The following is a 6,624-nucleotide window of genomic DNA, read 5'->3' as shown; positions in this document are numbered from 1 at the left end:
ATTTTTAGAACACACATGCCCAACCACAGGAGCTCTTCAGGAATTCCCTCGGAGCCCAACTCCCACCACTGGCTTCCAGCGAGCCTCTCAACCCCCACTCCTCCTGCTCTTGAGGTAGATTGGCTGGGTCGCGTGGGCGGAGCCAAAAGAGTCCCCCAATGAGCAGCTCCATAGTCTGAAAGGGCGGGGAAACAGCCCAATGAGCATCACGGCAGAGGAGCCAATCAGCTGGAAGTTTTCTGGGGCCAATTCGGCTATGGCTCTCAACATGCAGGCTCCTGCTCCTTTGTTGTGCAGAGGCTTCTTAATGTGATGCACCCCTACCCCTACCCCCACCCCAGTTCTTGGTTCCTGCCGAGCTTTCCTGGGCTGTGGGGGTCCTGATCAGGAAATCCTGCCTGTACCTTCATCTCCAAGTGTCCCCCTGGGTTTCCTCTAGAAGCATGGTTGACCAAAGTTTGTTTCTATTAGCAATGATTTAGGAAATTTTCTTCAGCTTCACATTCATGCTGAGCATCATCTAAATCTTAGCCAATTTAGAGAAATTTTAAAACATTTTGGGGCACTCATTCACCATGAGTGTGCCTCTTGAGTTGGCAATACTCATTAACTAGCTTGAGACAGATAGTCTCGTTAATATGAATTTTATTTTTACTTTTATTCCTAACTCACAATAATTGGACATATTTATGGAGTAGAGTAATGTTTTGTCTATGTATGTGTCATAGAACAATCCAGTCAGGGCAGCTAGCACATCTGTCCCTCAGGGATTCATCATTTCTTTGTGGTGGGAAAACTCAAAATCCTCTCTTCCAGCTACTTTGAGATAAATAAAAGTAACAGCATCTGAATGGTTGCTCTGGGGAGGATTGCATATATATAACTTCAGATTTATATTAACTTCACTCCAGTGAGGAATTTAAACTTTGGTGTTAGGTAACATTTTCATTTCCCCCATTTTGTCTTTTTATTGCTATACATTTTACATCAATATGTGCTACACGCCCATTAATGTGTTTGCATAATTATTATTTAAGGTAACTGATAGAAGCCAAGAGAAGAACGTGTTCCGACTGCGTGTTTGCACGTTTGCTGCAGTGACCCTCGGTGCTGTCTCTGGGCCTTCTGTTTGTTCCTGTGGATTTGTGCTGCCCTCCTGTGTGTGCTCCTCAGGACGTTTGCCTCACCCACCTCCTGGGTCTGCTGCTGAAGTCACCGTCCATGTGTTACAGCCCAGCAACATCAATGTGCAACTGTCTATTAAAATAGCCAAGTAAATAAATAAAGGTATGCACATCTCCCGCCTCCTGTTGGGCACAGCTCTCATCACAGTCACCTTGGGATGATGAAGGGGCTCTATGGGGTCACTCCCTCTTGGTTCTCACAGGGCAAGTCTGGTGGTAACTTGGCGCCTCATCTTCTGTTTCTTTGAGAGAGACTTAACTCCTCCTTCATTTTTTGAGGGATGCTTTTGCTGGAGGTAGAATTCTGAGTGACAGTTGTCAGCAGCATGGTCAGTGGGCAGACAACCCTCTGTGTCCGTCCCTGGACAAAGCTCTCCTGTGGTGAAGCTTGGGATTCAGCCAAGGGGAGCTGAAACCCTGGGGGAGCCCAGAGAGGGCTGTCCTGGGAATGGAGAGTCACCCATGGCAGACTCCGTTCCCAGGAGGGTTTGGCTACACCCCCTTGACCTTGAGGCTGCCTCCAAAACCATGCTCTAAGGGCTCTGAGAGGAATCACACACACTGTTTCTTTGGCTGATGGGATTGTCTGTCCACTGACCCCAGCTGCAGACATGGGAGAGAGTTGGAGAACATGCGATGGAAGGTAAGGTAGCATCCACCTCAGTTAGGACGCGAGGATTACAAGACGTTTAACACTAGCCTCATGAGCACAAAGGAAAGCCCCCACAGATACCCAGAAGAGAGAAAGCAAGGCTGCAGAGCAGGTCACCACAAGACCACAGCAACTCCCAAAGAGGAAATCAAGATCAGAAGACAAAAATTTGACAACCATGAAACAGAGAGACTTCACTCAATGCCAATGGCAGGTCCTCACCTCTCAATGATGACTTTATAGAGACTTGAACCAAACTACTCATAAAATGAGACATAGTGTGGCTGGACGAGAAAAATCCAAAACTTCCCTGCTTACAGGGACACACTTCAGCCCAGAGGACACTGACCAGGGGCTGAGAGCGTCTTGCCAGGGCATCTGAGGGAGCAGGTGGCCAGAGCAGTGGTGAGCAGATTTCAAGAGAGAACAAAGAAGTTCACCATCTAGTGAAGAGGGGCAGAGCCACAAGGAGGTAGCCCTGTCAGGTCCAGGAGCATCCAACAGTGCAACACCTAGACCTGTAGGTGACAGCAAGGGGCCCCGTAGCATGCACTGTCCACAGGGAAGTTCCTCCCGACAGAGCAGGAGGGAAATGGTGGGCTGGGACCCGGGCTTAGACCAGCAGGCAGAGGCAGGACAGAAGACTTCCCGAGGGAAGAGAGAGCCACTGTCCTCCAGGGTCACAGAACATTCTGCAGGCTGGATCCTGTGGCCGGCCACACATCTACTCCCACCAGATTAACAAGGTTGGAGTCCTACCAGATATATTCTCTGGCCATAGTAGAATTAAGCTAGACATCAGTAATAGGAAACATTTTGGAAGATTCACAAATACATAGAAACTAAACAGTAGGCTCCTGCAGGAGTGAATGAAGAAATTAATAGAGTCTAAAAGTATCTTGAGAAAGATGGAACCAGGGCATGCCCAGATCTTGAGATGTAGCAAACCCATTTCTAAGAGAAGCTTACAGCCATAGATGCCTCCACCAAAAGTGAACCAATAAATAACTCAAATAAACACTTTGATGCTTCTCTTCAAGAAAGTAGAGGAAAAAGAGGAAACTAAACCCCAAATCAAGAAAAGGAAGGAAATAATAATGACTAAATGAAATATAGACTAGAAAGACTCCTTTGAGCAGTCACATACCAACAAGTTAAACCACCTACAAGATATAGGTAAATGCCCAGGAATACACAACCTGGAAAAACCGAATTAAGAAGAAACAGAAAATCCAGACAGACAAGTAGTGGGTAAGGAGATAAAGTCAGTAATGAAACTCTCCCATCAAAGTCGAGCCTGGAACCACACAGCTTCATGGAGGAAGTCAGGAAAATGTCCAGGGAGACCTGAGACCAATTCTTCTCACTCTCCCCTAAAATTGGAATGAAATGGAAGACTTACACCTCGCTCAATGGGGCCAGCTTTGCCCTGATACCAAGGCCAACTAAGGACGCTACCAGAAAAGAGTAGCTCAACAACACTGAAATGCACAGATGCAAAACACTCAATCCAGCAGCAGGTAGGGTCAGACACAGACACACTGTTGGAATTATCCTCCATGAAACGGATGTCTGTGGCATTTGCTTGATTTCCTTCTGAGGTTGATCGCTGTGTTAACAAAGGAGAAAAGTAAGCCCAGATGGAGAGAAAGTGCTGGTACCGCTCCCATCTGTGCCATAGACAGATGTGGAAGCCTAACAGTTGCTGCTCTTGGGGGGTGGTCTGCAGCACATCTCAGCTTTGTGACAGTGGGAGTGAGTGGGTTCTGTGACCTGGAAGACACCTTCTGTACAGAAAGGGCAACCACGGTCAGCCCTTTCAGAGAGCACTGAATTCCTCCATGCCCCACCAAGGGGCACACCACAGGCTCCCGGGGCTCAGTGCCACCTCAGAAGCAGCTCCTGAGCTCTGAACTCGGACACGGCATGTCCAGTGTCTTAGGAATCTTGAGCAACCCAGAGATGGGAGAGGCTTAACTCCTCTTTTATTTTTTGAGGGATGCTTTTGCTGGCGGTAGAATTCTGAGTGACAGATGTCAGCAGCATGGTCAGTGGGCAGACAACTCTCTGTATCCAGGGAAGGTTAACGCAGAGCACCTGTAAGTGCTTCGATTGTGGCCCATTGTGCAGAGGACTGAGCATCCTGGGCATGACATCCCCAGGGGCCCTGGAACCAGACCACACAGACACCGAGGGAGTGTCAGTCACATTAACACACACTCACGTGTATATCATGAATTCCAGGGAGCCACATATAACACACACACTCCCTTTCTGTCACCTACAGAGGTCCTTGTGGGATGCAGCTCCTCACCGCGTCAAAGAACGGCCAAGACATTGTAAGACAGGAGATGATAAAGGGAATGTGTGGCCAGGCACGTAAAGAGGGGTGGACTTTCAATGAGTAGAGGGCCAAAGAGGCCAGCTGAAGGAAAAGAGCTGGCCTACGGAGATGGGCTGTGCCTCGCAGGACAAGTTTATAATGACACTAGACATAGTTCATGAGGAATATAAAACAGCATCAAGTGTGCCTTGCCTGTTGTCAAAGCTCCCCAGACTGAAGGTAAACACAGAAAAGGTGCTGCCCTGTTGAAAGGATTTGTCCTCTTCTCCTACGTGGTAGATCCATGAGGTCACTCACATCACAGAAGTTTAAATATCACTGATGACGGGACTTAACCAATAAGAGAACGCCAGGTATAGTCATGAAAACGCAATCTTTCATAAAAATAGAGTATTTGCCAAAACAGACCCTGTGGTAGGCCATAAATCATGTTTTAATCCATTTAAAATTATGGATCATTTGTAGAACATTCTCTCTGGCAGTAACAATATTAAATCAGGGGCTGGGGATGTGGCTCAAGTGGTAGCGCGCTTGCCTGGCATGCGTGCGGCCCGGGTTCAATCCTCAGCACCATATACAAACAAAGATGTTGTGTCCACCGAGAATTATAAATAAATAAATAAATAAATATTTTTTAAAAAAATATTAAATCAGAAATCAGGATCCGGAAATCAGAAAAACTCCACAACATTTGCAAATTAAACATTATTGCTTCAGTGAACACTTGTAAACACAGCTGAGAAAAATTGAAGATGACGTACATGGATGGAAAGACCTGTCACGCTGGTCACCACTGTGAGCTCACTATGTTTAGAGTCCAGTTCTCCAGGAATTCCAAACAAGATATTCCAACAATCACTTAGAGAAAGTGACAAGCTGATCATCAATGAACTTGGAAATCCCTGCAGAACATCCAAAACAGTAAGAAAATGGAGTGACCTGACATATTCTAACTGGAAGCCTTGTCATGCAGCTGTGGTGTCCCAGTCTTGTGAAATCAGCAGATAAACAGACCCAATGGCACATGGCAGACCGAGGACCACACACACATATGCCTCTGTTGGCAAGACAACAAAGAATTTACAGGCAAAAATCTATTCAACAAGTGGTGTGGATATCCACAGGAAAACAATTTTAAAACATACAGAAAATGTAATTATACAGCATGATTGGAAATGCATGTTGCCTTGGAAAACATGGAGACACAGGTAAACATCCTTGCAACACTGGCATCACCCAATGCAGAGAGCACAGACTGGCTTTAGAAACCACACATTGGCCTCTGTCAGATTCAGAACTAGCTGTGAAGTCTGCAGGCAGATTAATGCCTTCCTGAGCCCTGGTTTCCACAGTTTTAACTGTCCTTTGAAGGGGTAGAAAGCAGAGCAAAGCATTGGAAATACGTCAAGTACGGTGACGTCAGAGCCCTGTAGGATGTGTTACAGACACAATCCCTGCCACTCAGAGGCCTCATGACTAATACAAGACACATTCAGAGGTGGTTGGTGGAGTCTCTCCCAGCTGGACTCCTGAGCCATGTTTCTACCACCTTGTGAAGTGGCCTCAATATGTGGCCACCAAGGTTCTCAAAGGGGACAACAGACTGAAAATTGCATGATATGTTTGTATTTTTCAACCTTTATTGATGTATTATTATTGACACAAAGATCATACACATTTAAGATGGGAAGGATGGAGTTTGATGCACATATGCAACATGAGAAATGAATGACACCTGTTAGTCTAGTCAACATGCGTATCACATCATGGTGACCTTGCACATGTGGGTCTGAGGAGAAGACATCAGACCCTCGTCCCAATACATTTCAAGTACAAAACACATCCTAGTGGCTACAGTTGGCATGCTGCATTCACCAGAGGCTAGAACTTTCCTCCTGCCTGAAGAACTGCACCCTCTGAACAGCGTCTCCCTGCTCCCCCATGAGACCTGGCAGCACAATGTTCCCTCAGTTTAGGAGCTTCTTTGTCCACTGTGTGCTCCTGAGAGTCCTGCCAGAGGCCAGCTAGTCCTGACAGGAGGATCTATGTTGGGGCTCTCGACTATGGTCCCTTGGGCTGCATGGCTGTTTCTATAATGGTACCACAATGCTCGCATATGTCTAGTTTTGTAATATATTTTGAAACCATGAATATGACACCTGCAGCTTAGGGCTAGTCAGTATTTTGTGGTTCTAGGTGAATTTTAGGATTTTTTTCTATTGCTATGAAAAATTGCATTGGAGTCTCTATATGGAAATTCCAATGCACAGGGATTCCACTAACCTCAGGTCACTTAGGCAGCAGGGCCAATTAGTGATACTGGTGCTTCCAGTCCCTGAGCACAAGCTCTCTCTCCATTTGTTTGTGTCTATTTAATTTATTCATTAATGATTGCAATTTTTAGAGCACAGATCTTCTCCCTACTTTGTGAAATTTACGTAGTC

Source organism: Marmota marmota, unplaced genomic scaffold (assembly GCF_001458135.2).
Source record: "Marmota marmota marmota unplaced genomic scaffold, marMar, whole genome shotgun sequence".
Lineage (NCBI taxonomy): Eukaryota > Metazoa > Chordata > Mammalia > Rodentia > Sciuridae > Marmota > Marmota marmota.
Note: the sequence above shows the minus strand (reverse complement) of the source record.